The sequence below is a fragment of the Peromyscus maniculatus genome, chromosome 19, assembly GCF_049852395.1.
Source record: "Peromyscus maniculatus bairdii isolate BWxNUB_F1_BW_parent chromosome 19, HU_Pman_BW_mat_3.1, whole genome shotgun sequence".
Taxonomy (NCBI): Eukaryota; Metazoa; Chordata; class Mammalia; order Rodentia; family Cricetidae; genus Peromyscus; species Peromyscus maniculatus.
Window position 1 is genome coordinate 23,845,671 of NC_134870.1, and position 16,036 is coordinate 23,861,706.

General features: G+C 43.8%; 1 protein-coding gene across 3 annotated transcripts in view; it reads right to left on the reverse strand.

The window, feature by feature from the left end:
- Positions 1-16,036, reverse strand: part of Epb41l4a (erythrocyte membrane protein band 4.1 like 4A) — a 204,717-nt gene that overhangs the window by 155,013 nt on the left and 33,668 nt on the right. The gene's annotated exons all lie outside the window — the stretch shown is intronic.

The following is a 16,036-nucleotide window of genomic DNA, read 5'->3' on the forward strand; positions in this document are numbered from 1 at the left end:
TCACAAGCTTCTGGAGTGCTAACTGTGTTTATGGATCAGCACAGGCTGAATTTCACAGCCCAAACAACTTCCAACGCAATGCAGTTCATTCCTAGTTCCTCATTAAAGAGACAGGGTCAAAAGTATCAGGGAACGTGTGAAACAAGAATACTCTTCCAATCTCTGCTGACACAATGATAGCCTCTGTGGACCTGCAACTCACAAAAGGACACCAGCCATGGAGAATGCTGGCCTCCACCTGTTCGACCTCATGGATGCTCTTCTTAGCCCTATTCTGAGAGATCTTAGGCTGGAAATGAATGTGTTAACAAACACACATTCCATTTGTCTTGATTCCCCCAGAGAACAACACTCACCTCTCTACTATTGAAAAGGCACAGTTCCTCTACATCTAGGGCCATAAAATGCCACTGTTCACCAAAAGAAAGGTGACTGTGGCTGATGACTCATGAAGTTGGCCTCTTTTGCTTCACCGTAAGTCTGAAGAGTTCACAGTCCCACCTGTGGTCAGTTTTCAGGCTGCATGGTGACTGTGCTATTGGATTATACATACTCATCCATTGGTAGAATTCCCATATGGACTCCTGGCCATGGAATGTGGGTATGTGATAGTAGTAACCAAGCAGAAGACTCTCAACTTACTCTCTTAGGACCGTAAACTAAAAACAAGCAGTCACATCCCTGGGAGAACTATCAAATCCTGAAGTGTTGGAGGGTGGGAATTGTGTGGTTGGAACCTCCAGCTCACTCCTGCAAGGTCTGAGAAGCCCCATCTCTCTAAACCCTGCCCTCTCAGAGAATCTCCATCGAAGAAAAGGCACAAAAAGCCCAGTTCCGCATTCTTGAAGGCTGTAGCAGCTCCTCCCCTGAAGCTGCCAGCAGCTCAAGTCTCTACCTAAAGTGCTCAGCTTTTGACCATACTTGGGCACAAACCCAGCTTGTGGTGGACACATCATCACACCCCTCACCTACAGGCATATAAGCTCCCTGCTTTAGTTTGGGCACTTGACTCCTCCGGCCTCGATCTCTGGGACTAGGGAACTCACCATGGAGTTGCTCTGCTCAAATAAACCTGTTCCTTTACTTTTTCAATTTGGCTTGATCTGGCTTACTGCATCAGCAGAGAAACCCATCATCGGGCCACAGAAAACCTATTAGTAATTCTTGTCATGTACCTATTTACGCTTTTGATCTATGCAAAAAGCAAACAGATTGGAGAGTGGCTATGGGCTATCGGAGACCCTTTCAGGCAGTGACTAATGTGGCTAATTTACTAAATGAAGTACCTTTTCTTGAGCATATTTAGCCCCTGGACATGACATAAAGATATTAAGGTACAAAATTCTTTACTAATATGCAAAGAACACAAGAAGTCATGTGCTACCCCCTGCCCCAAGACTCTAGAACATACTTTTGCATTTCTACCCAATACTGTAACAACTTTCCTCTCTGCGATAAGTCTGTGGAGGTCCACTGTCCTGTACTGAATACATCATGCCTAGGACCTAAAACATGGTATTACAAACTCCTTAGGTGTCAGAGTTGGAGGGGAGGGAGTAGAAATTTAAAAGCAGGCTACAACCTCCTAACACGGTCTAGAAGATGTTGGAATACCACTTGCAGAGTAATATAAAAACTGGAGCAGTTCAGTCCCTGGGATGGAGGTGGGAGAATGAGTGAGACCATGAATGTTTGAAAGGCTGCTTTGCTTTTCAAGGGTCGCATAGAACAGGGTCAACATGATGCTCTTCCTGAGCACAGTGCCTCATACCTGTAATCCCAGCTCACAGGAGGTAGAGGCAGGAGAATCAGGAGTTGGAGGACAGCCTACATGAGCCTACGTGAGCCCCCATCCCCCCACCCCACAAAAAATACAGGCGCTAGAGAGATGGATCAGTAGATCAGAGTGACTGCTTTTCTTGCAGAGGACCAGTGTCCAAATTCCAGCGTGGATGTCAGGATCTCAAAAACCGCCTGTAATTCCAGCTCCAGGGAACTTGTGGTGGTTTGAAAGAGAATTGTTCCCACGGGCTTCTGTTTCAATGTTTGGTCCATAGTTAATGGATTTAGGAATGATTAGGAGGTGTGGCCTTGTTGGAATAGGTGTGGCCTTGTCAAAGGAGGTATTTTACAAGGAGTGGGCTTTGAGATTCCTAAAGCCTACACCAGGCTCTGTGTGTGTGTGTGTGTGTGTGTGTGTGTGTGTGTCTGTCTGTCTGTCTGTCTGTCTGTCTGTCTGTCTGTCTGTCTCCATCTCTGTCTTCCTCTCCCTTTCTACCTGCCGCCTATGTATCAGGATGTAAAGCTCTCAGCTACTGCTCTGGCACCATGCCTGTCTGCTTCCCACCATGGTGACAATGGCCTAACCCTCTGAAACTGTAAGCCAACCCCCAATTAAATGCCTTCCTTTATAAGTTGTCTCAGTAATGGTGTCTCCTCCAAGCAATAGAACAGTGACAAAGACAGAACCTGACACCCTTGACCGGCCTCCCAGAACATCAGCACTCACATCCTCTTTCTCTCTCTCTTTCTCTTTCTTTCTCTCTTTCTCTTTCTCTCTCTCTCTCTCTCTCTCTCTCTCTCTCTCTCCTCTCTCATACACACACACAATTAAAAATAAAATATATCTTTAAAAAAGTAAAAAACATAAAACAATTAAGGCTTTCTCTCTATACCCTGACTCTGAAACAGCCAAGATTTCTTTCAGACTTCTGAACAAACCATTAATCACCAATGAATTAAACCCCCAATAAACAGTGTCAGTCTCTGTTTAAGGTCAAGAATAACCCCTACATCTAGATTTACTTCTCAAATGGAAATAAACCATAAAATAAATGTACTTAGGCCAGAGTATAATTAACTGCACATATCTTTTTATTCATAGACATTTTAGAACTTAATGTGACTGTACCATATTGAAAAATACTGAAAAATAATTAAATTTAATATCCAGAAAAATTAACAAAAGATATCTATTTCTTAGATTCAATATTTGTCTATCTTATTTTATTCCTCATTTCCTAAGTGTACTTTAGTTTCTAGCAACAACCAAGTACAAAATAAATGTTTGTTGAATTATAAATGAAAATTTAAGGGAAAAATGAGGAAAAACTGGGGATTTCAATAGAGCTGAATTATAAATAAAATATCATGACTTTTTTATTTTACTTTGAGTCAAAATATTACCATCTTCCTGACAGGTTGGGCTGGGGAGGGGGGGCTGTACATGAATGTTTAGTAGCAAAGTATTTCAGATACAATTCCTTTTTTTAACAGAATCTCAATACGTGGCCTGGACTGCCTAAAACTTGGGGTCCCTCTGCTTCAGCCAGCAAGTCATAGATTACAAGTGTGTCCCACCTCATCCAGCTGCTGTCTGCTTCTTAATATGTGTGATACTGGCCATGCTACATTATATCCTCCAAAGTAGGGATAGTGGTTTATTGAAAACTTCCTCCTGAACACACATGGTAAATCTGGAAGAGATGGATTCCATGGGTGTGGTTCCACTGACTGGCAACAGCAGAGCACACTTTTGAACCTGACTCTGACTGAATACCCAGAAGTGGGAGAAACCAGGCAGACTAGAAAAAGGGTCAATCAATGATTGCTCTAGAAATAGAAAGAGGTTTCAAGAGCTCTTTCTGTAGTGAGACCAACCACTCAGCTGTGCCCAACACTCCTAGGCCAATGCAGGGCAGAATTGTCAGAGGCAGGAGATGTTGTGGAATATTTGTACGCTGTGTGAAGATGTATTGCTGTGATTGGTGTAATTAAGAGCTGAACAACCAATAGCTAGGCAGGAGTTATAGGCGGGACTTCCGGGGAAAGAGAGAAAGAGGAGGATGAATCTAGGCGCACAGGGACACAGCGGACCAAGTCAGACATACAGAATTAAGGAGAGGTTAAAAAAAAAAAAGCCATGTAACAGAACATAGATTAATAGAAACAGGTTAATTTGTGTTATAAGAGCTAGTGGGACAAGCCTAAGCTAAAGGCCAAGCTTTCATAATTAATAAGAAGCCTCCAAGTCATTACTTGGGGGCTGGTGATTCAAAGACAGTCCAACAAGAAAGACTTAGTACATATGGTGTCCAACATAGGGATGCATTTTTCTACATAGGACCTGAAAAAGCTTTTTAAAAAGTTCCAAACATGCAAACACAGAGCTAGACGTGGCTTCCTAGTCCTGCAGTCTCTCAGGCAGGCCTTGGCATACAAAGACGCAGCTCCTGGCCTGTGTCTGCTTGCTTGAGTCAGCCAACACTGTGGTAATATTTTATTTGTATGTTAATAAAGTTTGCCTGGAGGTCAGAGGAAATACATAGGCAGCCATAAACAGAAGTTACAGGCAGTGGTAGCACACGCCCTTAATCCAATCACATGGTAGTCAGAGTCTCTGTGTGTTCAAGGACATAGCCAAGACACATGCCTTTAATTCCAGTACCCACCATAGAGACCTGGAGATGTGTACAGACAGGCAGTGACGAGGAAGTCAGGTGGTTGGGCTAAGAACCAATGAGAAAGCAGAACAGCAAGGCAATAAAGGCACAGGTTAGACAGGAAGAAGCTGGTTTGCTTGGGAAGCTACGGCAGCATGGTGAGCTAAGGTGAGCTGGTGGCTATCACTATTTCTCTGATCTCTACAGCTTTCACCCCTGTATTTGACTCTGTGTTTCTTATTTAATAAGACTGTTTAGAAATGAGTCTACACAACGCCATGTGTAGAGGCACACAGAGGGTTTAAGGCTTGGCTCACGCAGTCAGAGAAGGCTGCAGGCATACAGTAAAGCAGTCCAGACCAAGAAAACTGTCAAACATACAGTAAAAAAAAAATGGACATAGACATTCATAAAAAAAATAGTTTAAAAATAATAAAATCTTTAAAGAAAAAGTAAAGTAATATAAAAAAATAAGCCACATGAAGGTAGGAAATACACAGGGTGTCTGGATCTTATATGGTGCTTTGTTGACTTTGACTTTTTTAAATGCTGGTGAACAAAAAAATGACAGCTGCTGAGAGATACTGGATTATGGAAAATATGGGGAAAAAAACTGCTGAATTAATCCAGCCTGTACATTTTAAAGAGTCTTAACTTCAGAATGGAAGTCAGAAAATATGTTGCATTAGGGGAGAGGTTATGCCTTTGTTTCCATAGGAAACAAAAGCTATGGATCTCTTTGAAATTAATAAAGATCAGATTTGACTGAAGAGACCTCCTGAGGATCTTGGCTACAGACATGAGGGAAAAAGCCAAGAAAGACTACATGATAGATGATGTATATGTTGATCCCTCGACATGGGAACAGCTCTAAGACTGGATGAGACAAGATAAATCTTGTTGACTACATAGTCCTCATTACCTATTATTACATGCCATCCTTTTATATGGCATAGAGATTTATGTTACAGTTTGGTTATATAGTCCAGATGGACTTATAAAGTTAACAGATGCCTTTTACCTGCTCAAATATAGATTAAAAACATCATCTTTAGCTGATTTGTGCACAACACACATTCTATACTTCTATTAATGCAGATATGTATGTTACCTTTAAAAGTTCGTGTGTTTTCAGAAAAAAAGGACCAGACACCAATAAAGACAAGTAGCCCAGATGATCCAGCCTCTTAAAATGCCTCTGTTGCAGTTTCCTCAAAATTCTGCATCCAGAACAACTTCAAAGCTGCTAGCTGAGAGGGTCCTGCCTCACAGACTACTCTTGCCAGTACTTAGATAAGCTCTACACTTCCCCATTACACAGAGACTAAACAAAAATAATACAGCTAGCTCTCCCAGGACTTAATCATTGTCCCAATTTTCTCAGGGTGCCCTAAAGATATCGTCACCCCCAGACAACAGAAAGCAGTCTAGAGAACATGACACCCACATCTCCAAGAGGTAGTGTGGGTGGTTTTTTAGTCATTCAGTGGATGTTTGTCATTTTTTAGGGGGATTGGTTGCAAGTTGTTACTGGTCATGGTCAGGGAAAAAACTGAACAAAACAAAGTATATTAGAGACAGGGATCTCTTTCTGAAAAGAAAAAAAAGGGAGGATATAGAAATGATAGGACAAAGGGGTAGATTATTAAATTTACTTTTAAACTAAAAAACAACTAGTAGACTTAAATATTTTACATTGGTATGGATTTTTGTATATTGATACAAATGTAAGGTTATTTTTGTTATACTGCATATATGTTTCTACTCTTGTTTATGGTATTACGCCTATGAAGGTCATTTTAAAATGTAATATATAATTAAGAAATACAGGTTCATAGTTAGTCATCTATAATAATCAACTGTAGTCAGGTTAGGTACATTTTCAAGGTCAAACAGAAATATATTTTAGATAGATAGTCTTCAAACACTTCAGAGACCTACAGAATATGGCATTTAAGATGTTTTAATAACTAATGCTTTTCATGACAATGAGACATGTCTGCTCCTGGCAACACCAATTTACTTCAAAAAAAAAGATGATGGGCATCAAAGACCCTTCATATGGAGTTTGCTTTTATGGTGACAAAGTAAGCCACTGGGCAAGAAACTGCCCTTGCCTCGACTGCTGACAGTATGCTGTCCAAATCGGACACGCAGGACACAAAAGAAAGGTAGGGCAGTCCTTCAAAATTCCTGCTCCACAGAAAAGTTGAGAAACATAAAAGCTTAAGTTGTTTAAGAAGATGTTTTTAGGTCTAAAAAGATATTTTTAGGATGGTAATACAAGTTATGATAGAATATGGTTTAGGTATAAAACTTTGGAGTTACCAAGATAGAAGAGATAGAGTAGTTTCTCCAAATTTGCCAAATACAAATGGACTGGATATTATAAATGTAATCCTCACCTGATAATTGTTCTTATTGTATATAGTTTTATTGTATCAGAGTTAAAACCTTTCCTTTTCACTTAGACAAAAAAAGGGAAATGTTGTGGGTTATTTGTACACTGTCTTAAGATGTATTGCTGTGATTGGTGTAATAAAAGGCTGAATGGCAGGAGGTATAGGCAGGACTTCTGGGCAGAGAGAGAATTCTGGAAAGAAGAAAGGCAGAGTTGCCAGCCAGACACAGAGGAAGCAGGACATTCAGGAGGAGTTAACAGCCTCGAGGGACATGTCAGGATGTAGATGAATATGAATGAGTTAATTTAAGTTATGAAAACTAGTTAGGAACAAGCCTAAGCTAAGGCCGAGCTTTCATAATTAATAAGAAGTCTCCATGTCATTATTTGGGAGCTGGCTGGAAGGACAGAAAAAGACTCATACAAGGAGCCCATGTTGAACAAGCATGAACCACTGGATTATCCCATCCAATACTTAACAACTTTCCCTGATCACCTATAACCTCCTTGGGAAAAAGCCCTCAGCCTCCCTCTTCCAGCCTCTCCGACACTCTCTTCCTCTCCTGCGCTCCTCCCCGACAACCTCCCTCCCCACTCCCCTCTGTCAGCAATTCTTGCCATCTTTCTCTCCTTGCCCACCAGGGCTCCGTGACCAGCTGCTGCCAGGACAGGGCAATACTCTAGAGGCAACACCACCCTGAGCCCAGTAAATGCTGCACAGATTCACGGGTTGAATGTACTATGTGCAGATGCCTCTGCATTTAATTAAAAACTTCCACTTCTCTTTTCAGAAATACAATGAAAATAGGAAAGGTCGAAGGGTCGCAGGAATGACATTTAAATTCCATTATGTCTGTGCTGTCAGTAATGTCCCAAGGATATAGCTTAGCAAATGGGGAATGGAGTGCTGAGACAAAGGACACCAAGTACCTAAAACCCAATCTGCCCAGAAGACTGGCAGTGAGCTAAGGCTTCCCAGAGACACAAAGCAGATGATGTAACACTGGTGTTTAGAAAATATCATTTTCAACAGTTGTACTTAACTCGTTGAAATGAGTTTGTATAGAGACTGGTTTGAGGAGGGAAAAAAAATCATTATAAAGCTTATGGTACCAAAAGCATTTGAAAATATCAAAAGAGTAAAATTTTCATACATTCTAAGTTTTCCATTAATTCTATTTCTCAATTTAGCATTATCTTTATGAAAAAAATACTGTGTGTGTGTATGCATGCATGGGTGTATTTGTGTGTGTGTGTGTGTGAGAGAGAGAGAGGGGGGGGGGAGATGGGGAGGAGGGGGGAGAGAGAGGATAGAGAGAGTAGATAGATAGATGTGTGGAGGTCAGAGGACAACTTGCAGGAATCTGCTCTCTCTTTCCACCATGGGCTCGGGATCAAACTCAGGTCCCGAAGTATTTGCAGCAAGCACCCTTAACCACTCAATCCTCTCGTGAGGCCCCTAACATGATTCTTTTTATATATAATTTATTTATCTTTATTTCATGCGCATTCGTGTTGTGTCTGCATGCATGTCTGCATCCAAGTGTCAGATTCCCTGAAAGAAGAGTTGCAGGCAGTTGTGAGCTGCCCTGTGGTTGCTGGGAATTGAACCCAGGTCCTCTGGAAAAGCAACCAGTACTCTTAACCGCTGAGCCATTTCTCCAGCCCCCTAAAATTACTCTTAAAGATATGAAGAGAGTATCTTGCAGATCTCACCACTCCGCCCCCCCCCCCCTTTTTTTTTTTTTTTTTTTTTTTTTTGGTTTTTCGAGACAGGGTTTCTCTGTGTAGCTTTGCGCCTCTCCTGGAACTCACTTGGTAGCCCAGGCTGGCCTCGAACTCACAGAGATCCACCTGGCTCTGCCTCCCAAGTGCTGGGATTAAAGGCGTGCGCCACCACCGCCCGGCCACTCCCCCCTTTTAAGACAGAGTCTCAGGCAGCCCAGGCTGGCCTTGAACTCCCTCTCTTTGTAGCTGAGGCTGGGCACTGAACTCCTTACCCTCCTGTCTCTGCCTCCCCAGTGCTGGAATTACAGGCCTTATGCCACCTACCCTGCCTGGCAACAGAACATCTTTTAATGAAGCTCTGCACTTCTCGTTGAGTCTTGCACAGATATTCTCGTTGAGGCCACTCCTCTCGCTGTGGGGCTGACAGCACTCCTGGCTGCCTCCACTGGTACCAGGTCACCTGTCTGTGTCTCTCCTCGACACTTGCTGTCCCCGGTTATTTGTTCCTTCATAACAGGCAACTGTTACACCTTCGTCAATCAAATCCTTAATAAATCCTACCACGGCCTCCCCGCAGGTCCCCCAGCCACCACTCCATTGCTCCTCTGCTTCTTATGCAGGTGTCCCAGCCCCCCCATCGCCAACTCCCTCTCCCCCTTCCCTACACTGTTCGCTGCACCTGCTCTCAAAGGCCACAGACTTCCACATGCTGCATCCACGGGACACACGTCAGCCTGTGTGCTATGTGTGTCTCTGCCACTTTGGCCACGCTGGACTCTCTCCACCATGGCTGCGATGCTTTCCTGGTCAGCTCTGGAGGCTGACCCTTCCTGCCCATTGTCCTTTCATTTTCTGTACAGACAATTTTTATGTTTAGAATAGCCATGACCCATGCCTCGGGACTCAGTATGACCCGGACTCATATTTCATTACCTTTCTAAGGCATTTTCTGGCAATCTCAAGCGAGGGTTCTAACTCTGTTTGTAGTGATGATATCTTACCTCCCAGCATCCCTGTAACCTGGACTTTTACCTCCCCTGAGGTGTAGTCCTGGCAGGTGCCCATCAAGAACCACCCTCCATCCATGTAGGTTCTTTAGTGACTTTTGGAAGACACTATCTTCACACCCCACCAGAAGGGCGTGTAAGACTCTAGCCTGAGAAGCCTCAGGCTCTGGGGGTACGTCTTTCCTTCTGGGTGTCCCTTTCTCCTCACCCTCATGCTGAGCCTATGCTAAGACATCTTTATTAGACTCAAACTCTGGCTGATCTAGCTACTTCTGAAATTCTTTTTTATATCAAAGCCACAAACTCTGGCATGGCCTGAGTCAGAGTAAGTGGTAAGTGAATCCCAGTTGGGATTTGGTTACTGCGTATTTAAAACAATGGAATCCACGTGGTGCTATGCTTGGTTTTTTAATTCACTTATTTACAAGACTCTTAAGATGACTATTTCTATGTCCATCCTACAAATAAATATGGCCAGAAATGACCAGTCTAGCCAGGAGGGAAGAGGGTAAGTAATCCCCTACACTTCCCAGGTAGGACAGGACAGCACCTGGACACAGTCATAGGTTCCACTTCGGGCTAGAACAAAAGCCCACTGACCTAGTTCCTCAATGACTTGTATTGAGTGCCACAGCCCTCACCTGGATCTAGTGCCTCCAAGCCAAAGGGGGGGCCACAGAACTGTGCCCACCTCTGCAGCACTCCCACACCGATGTGCTCATTCACAAAAGGAGTCACTTTCCACCTTCTAGGAGTTACTAGAGCAATTGTAACTTACTGAAAGCTTTCTATCACTTCCTTGGATTTTAAAGAACTTTTCCTCTGGAAACATTTCAAAAGATCTGAACAGTAGCAATGCACTCACTCAATCATTTTATAAAATGCCCTCCTAAGCAAATTAGATGTGTCCGACTGGTTAAAAATCCACTCACCAATTTCATCTAGCTCAGATTAAAATATTTACAAATTGTATCATATTTTATATATTTATGTATTTTTGTGTGCATTATGAGTGTGAGAGGACATACATGACACGGGACACGTGTGCAAGCTGAAGGGCGACATTCAGGAGTCAGTTCTCTTCTTCTGCTGTGCGGGTGCAGTGGAAGGGAACCATCGATCCTGGCAGCAAGCATCTAATGAGCCATCTCACTGCCTTAGTGGATCCATTATAAAGTTTGGTGTCACTGTTCTAAATGGGACGTCTCCATCCAATCCCTCCCCTCAAAGCTCAGGGAACCAACCCCACGGGAGAGGAGGCAGAAAGAGTGTAAGAGCCAGAGAAGATGGAGGACAGCAGGAGAACAAGGCCCTCCAAGTCAACTGAGCGAGCTCATACGAACTCACAGAGACTGACGCAGTAAGTCTCACAGGGCCTGCACGGGTCTGCACCGGGGCCTCGGCATTTATATTATAGCTTTCGGTTTAATATTTTTAGGGGACTCCTGAAAGTGTCAACAAGTGCATCTCCCATTCTTGTGACTTCTCTTGTGGCTCTTTTCCTTCTGTTTGTATGCCCTGTGATGGTTTTTGTTTTATCTTATATTTCACTTTGCTACATTTTGTTGTTATCACTTAGCAGCCTGTTCTTTTCTAAGGAGACAGAAAGAGAGTGGGTCTGGGTGGGAGGGGAGGTGGGGAAGAACTGGAGGAGCAGAGGGAGGGGACACTGCAATCAGGATATGTTATATGAGAAAAAAATCTATTTTTAATAAAATAGGGGGAAAGTTTGCTGTGACGATGAATCTGAACTGTCAAACTGACGAGATTTAGACTCACCTAGAAGACGGTGAAGTGAACTTCTGGATGTGTCCTGGGTCAATTCCAAAGAGGACTGACAATGTGGGCCAAGAACTGAGGGAAATGTTAGCCCTGAATGTAGGCAGCACCACCATCCAATACACTGGAGGCCCAGATGGGGGATGTGCAAGTTCCATCCTCCTTGAGTGGCTACATCAGTCTCCATCCGTCTGTCTGTAGCCGGCAGGCTCCAGCTTCTGCCATCTTTCAACATGAACTCCATGCTAGCAGTTTCCAGAGAGCGTCCAGGTACTCGGTGTGGAAAGGGAACTACCAAGGCTTTGCACTCCTCGGACTGAACAGCTACTGGGTTCTCTGTTTCTCCATGTACATAGCTTCTCCGTGTATACAGATAACCATCAGTGGACTAAACCAGCCCCCAAATTATACTTTATCTCGTGTGTGTTATAGTAGAATATTATTTTAAGGTGTGTTACTTTTGTTTATGTTGCATTTGTTTAACTCTGTGAAGCTGTGTTACTGTGCCTGTCTAAAACACCTGATGGTCTAATAAAGAACAGGCCAATACAAAGGCAGGAGGAAGAATAGGTGGGGCTGGCAGGCAGAGAGAATAAATAAAGGGAGAAATCTGGGAGGAGGAGGAGAGCTAGCAGCCAGAAAGGGAGGAGAACTCCAGGGGCCAGCCACACAGCAAGCCACAGAGTAAGAGTAAGATTTACAGATTTAAGAGAATGGGAAAAGCCCAGAGGCAAAAGGTAGTCAGCATAATTTAAAGTTAAGGAACACTTGCTAGAAACAGAGCCAAGCCAAGGCTAGGCATTCATAAGTAAGAATAAGCCTCTGTATGTGATTTATTTGGGAGCTGGGTGGCAGGCCCCCCAAAAAGAGTAAAATACCAAAAACAACAATGTTTATTAGTAGTGTATATATAAAAATTAAATATTTCTATTGGTTTTGTTCCTCTAGAGAACCTTAATGAATACAGTTGACTTTCAGGTTAAAATTTCAAACTTAAAAAATAAATTTTCTCCCAAAAGTTTGTATGCCAATAGTTTATAGCAGGGAAATTTATTATTATTATTATTATTATTATTATTATTATTATTATTATTATTATTTGGTGGTGGTGGTGGTGATGATACATCTATCAGGCAATAAGCATTGTTGTAAATGACAGAGATATATGGCAAATATAACAAAGATTGCCATCTAGTATAATCTCTGAAATTTAATCTAATGAAACTTTGGCATAAATGTGCATAAATACATGTGTATTCTCACATTTGTGTACATTATCAAGTCCCTAGCAGCTGTTAATTGGCATTTTTCAAGTACTGGCCTCAGAATTTACCATGCTGCTTGGCACTTTAACTAACACTTGAAAATTCAGAGACAGCCCTGCTAATTAAGACTCTGTTATAATTAATTGTGTTTGTGAAGTGAGTAGTTTCCAGTACACATGGTTATTTAAAAGATTCCTGAAACCAAACACCATACAATTCAGCAAAGTCACAATCCTAACCCCTGAAGCACACTAAGTCCCTGGAGCCCCAGGTGTGGCTCCCCTCAGAGGAATTGACCAGAGCCGAGGCAAGCTGATCTCACTGCCAGGACACTGTCCTGGTGCATGGAGAAAGTCAATCACGCAGGTGCTAGCCAAAGGACTCAAGGACTGAGTTCAGTTCATGCAGGTGCTTCATTATCATGCCTACCACCTACAAGCATGTAACTGTGAACTTACAGGATTAAGACCAGGGATTGCTTCCCTCATAATTTAACAGGCAAGAGCAGGGAACTGTGGAGGGAAGGAACAGACAACACCCTCCTAGTTCTAGAGCCTGAGAGCTACCAACACCAAACAAGAGAACTCCACAGTGCTGGATACAGTCATCCTGCCACGCTACCCATGGACACAACTAGAAGGTGAACAGTCTACTGACTGATGGTGCCGCGCACAAGCAGAGTGGGTCAAGGTAAGAATGAAGAGCAGGTGGAGTCAGACACCTCACAGACCCGACAGGCCTTAGTGGGTCAGGAGTCGTCTGACACCTTCAGACCTGATCACATTAAGGAGCTTAGACTTTGTTCCAAGTCCACCAAGCTACCCAAGAGTTTTAAAAAGCAGGTTCACTATGGTTACTAGGTTGATAAATTAACTCTGATGGTGGAGGAAGTAGGGAAAACAGAATGTTACAGCAACTGAATGGGCGGACGGACGCTGACATCCGACTATACTCTAAAAGCGAAGGCAGGAATGTGGACAGACATTCCCTAGATACCTGACATGTAACACAAACATTTTTATACTATTTTTTAAAACTTCTTTTAAACATTTATTTATGGGGGAGGGGGTGCCCCAATGTACACATGAAGGTCAGAGGACAACTTGTGGGAATGGGTTCTCACTTTCTACCAAGTAAGTTCTGGGTGTCGAACTTAGGTCACTAGGCTTGGTGGCAAGCACCCCCTGAGCCAGCTTGCCAGCCCTCCCTAGTACTATTGATGGAACAATTATTAAATAATCTCATAACCAAGAACGGCAATATCTATTCTGGAAAATGTACTTAGACCTGGTCACAGGGCTGGGAATGCAGACCGAGCAGGAACTGCTGACCCACCCAGCCTCCCAACCCAAGGGGAACAAAGCCACCCCCACTTCCGACCCTCCAGCTGTGGTCCCTTGTGCTGTGGGATGGTCTGTACATCAAATTGCTCTGATTGGTCAATAAACAAAACACTGATTGGCCAGTGGCCAGGCAGGAAGTATAGGCGGGACTAACAGAGAGGAAAATTGAGAGAACAGGAAGGCGGAAGGAGTCACTGCCAGCCGTGGCCATGACAAGCAGCATGTGAAGATGCCAGTAAGCCAGTGAGCCACGTGGCAAGGCATAGATTTATGGAAATGGATTAATTTAAGATGTAAGAACTAGATAGCAAGAAGCCTGCCACGGCCATACAGTTTGTAAGCAATGTAAGTCTCTGAGTGGCTGTGGGACTGGCGGGTGACAGAGATTTGTCCTGACTGTGGGCCAGGCAGGAAAACTCTAGCTACACCCTTGGCCTGCGGCAAACATTATGCAGGTTACAGACTCTGAGGTGATGTTCTGACAGGACCCGCGGTGCCTGCGACGCCTGTCCTCCGGGTCGCCTCAGGTCAGCTCCCTACACCTCTCCCCCTCCCCCCACTTCCCTGTGCCACCCCCAACCATTCTGCTGGGACAGCCCCTTCCTCACCAGCCTTCCCTGGAATTTCCACCTCCATGTCACACGTGCAGAAATCGAAAGGCACCTGCATTTTCTTTCCATTAAAACACTAGCTACTCTAGTGAGCATTCCTCACGCGCTATGCATTACTTCCGAGTTCTCAACACATTCATTTGTTCTCTCAATCAAAATCTTACTCCTGTTTTAAATAAGGGGAACTAGAGCAGAAGTAACTTGCCCAGGCAGCACGTGCCAAAGGCAGGATTAGAACCCAGGCAGGCAGTCTAGCTGCTGCCCCCATGTTCTCCTTCACATGAGCCGTACCACCATTGCCTTCAAAGCCAATCTCTTCAGAAACAGAAGGAAACAACTGTCGTCGCTCTTTGGAAGGCCCGATTTACACACAACACCGACTTATATTCTAATGGGGAACGTTCAAGCGAATGTGCACACGGCTTCTAGGATGCTGAAATTACCTAAGTTCGTTTCATCAAGTTGTTTTTTTTTTTTTAATCCCTTCCAGAGAATCAGACTAATATGTGAAGGAAAGGGAAATGCTAATTTTTCCCTCAACATATGTTGAGAGAGCAACTCATGTGCACACTTGTTAGTTCTGCCAGAGTGCAAGCCTGGAGGGTAAGAAACGCCCATCTCTGGGAGAACTTCTCGGCAGGAGAATTCTTAGTGTGGAATGAGTGCTCGATTCAGAAGCACACGGCATTCTTCACATGTCAGAAGCAGCCCCACAGAATAACCCGGGTCCCTAACCGGACTATTAAGTTGACGTTATCAAGTGCCGAGCTGAAGACAGCGCTCATCTGTGCTGGCTGGCGAGGGAGCGCAAACGATGCAGCCGAGGACATCCTCATTACCTAGCAGCTTAACCTTCCAAGAAGGAACCGAGTGTTTCCTAGGTTCAGAATCGAGAGCCATGGGACTCTTGTCACCCCAAGCTAAAGAAAGATAAAAAGAGGGGAAAGAGAAGCGGGGGAGGGGCGGGCAAGAAGCACTGTGTAAAAAGAAAAAAAAATTATCTCTATTCACAAGAAATGCTTTGATGGTGTTAAAGATGATGAAAAGGCAAAGTCTTCTAAATAAAAATGATTCATGCCATAAAACATCACATTCGTCCAGTCACCTAGGTGACTTAACAATGGTTATAAACACCGCTTAACAGTGGTTTTGCCTCTGCCCCCTTTCAGGCCTCCGCAAACCGCCCCAGTGGCCGAGTCCTGTAAAGACGCCAGGAGCTCGCCACGAGGACAGACTCCCAGGAATCCTTACCAGGCTTTTGCTTCTGGAAGTGCGCATGCACTTAGCACTTGGAAGGTACTACAGGAGGGCTGTGAGTTCAAGGCCAGACAGAATGCACAGTGAGACTGTCTCAACAACAACAACAACAACAAAAAGCACATAAGCAGGGCATGTCCACATGTGTGATCTCAGCACCGGGAGGCAAAGGCAGGAGATCAAGACCAGCCCGGGCTACATAG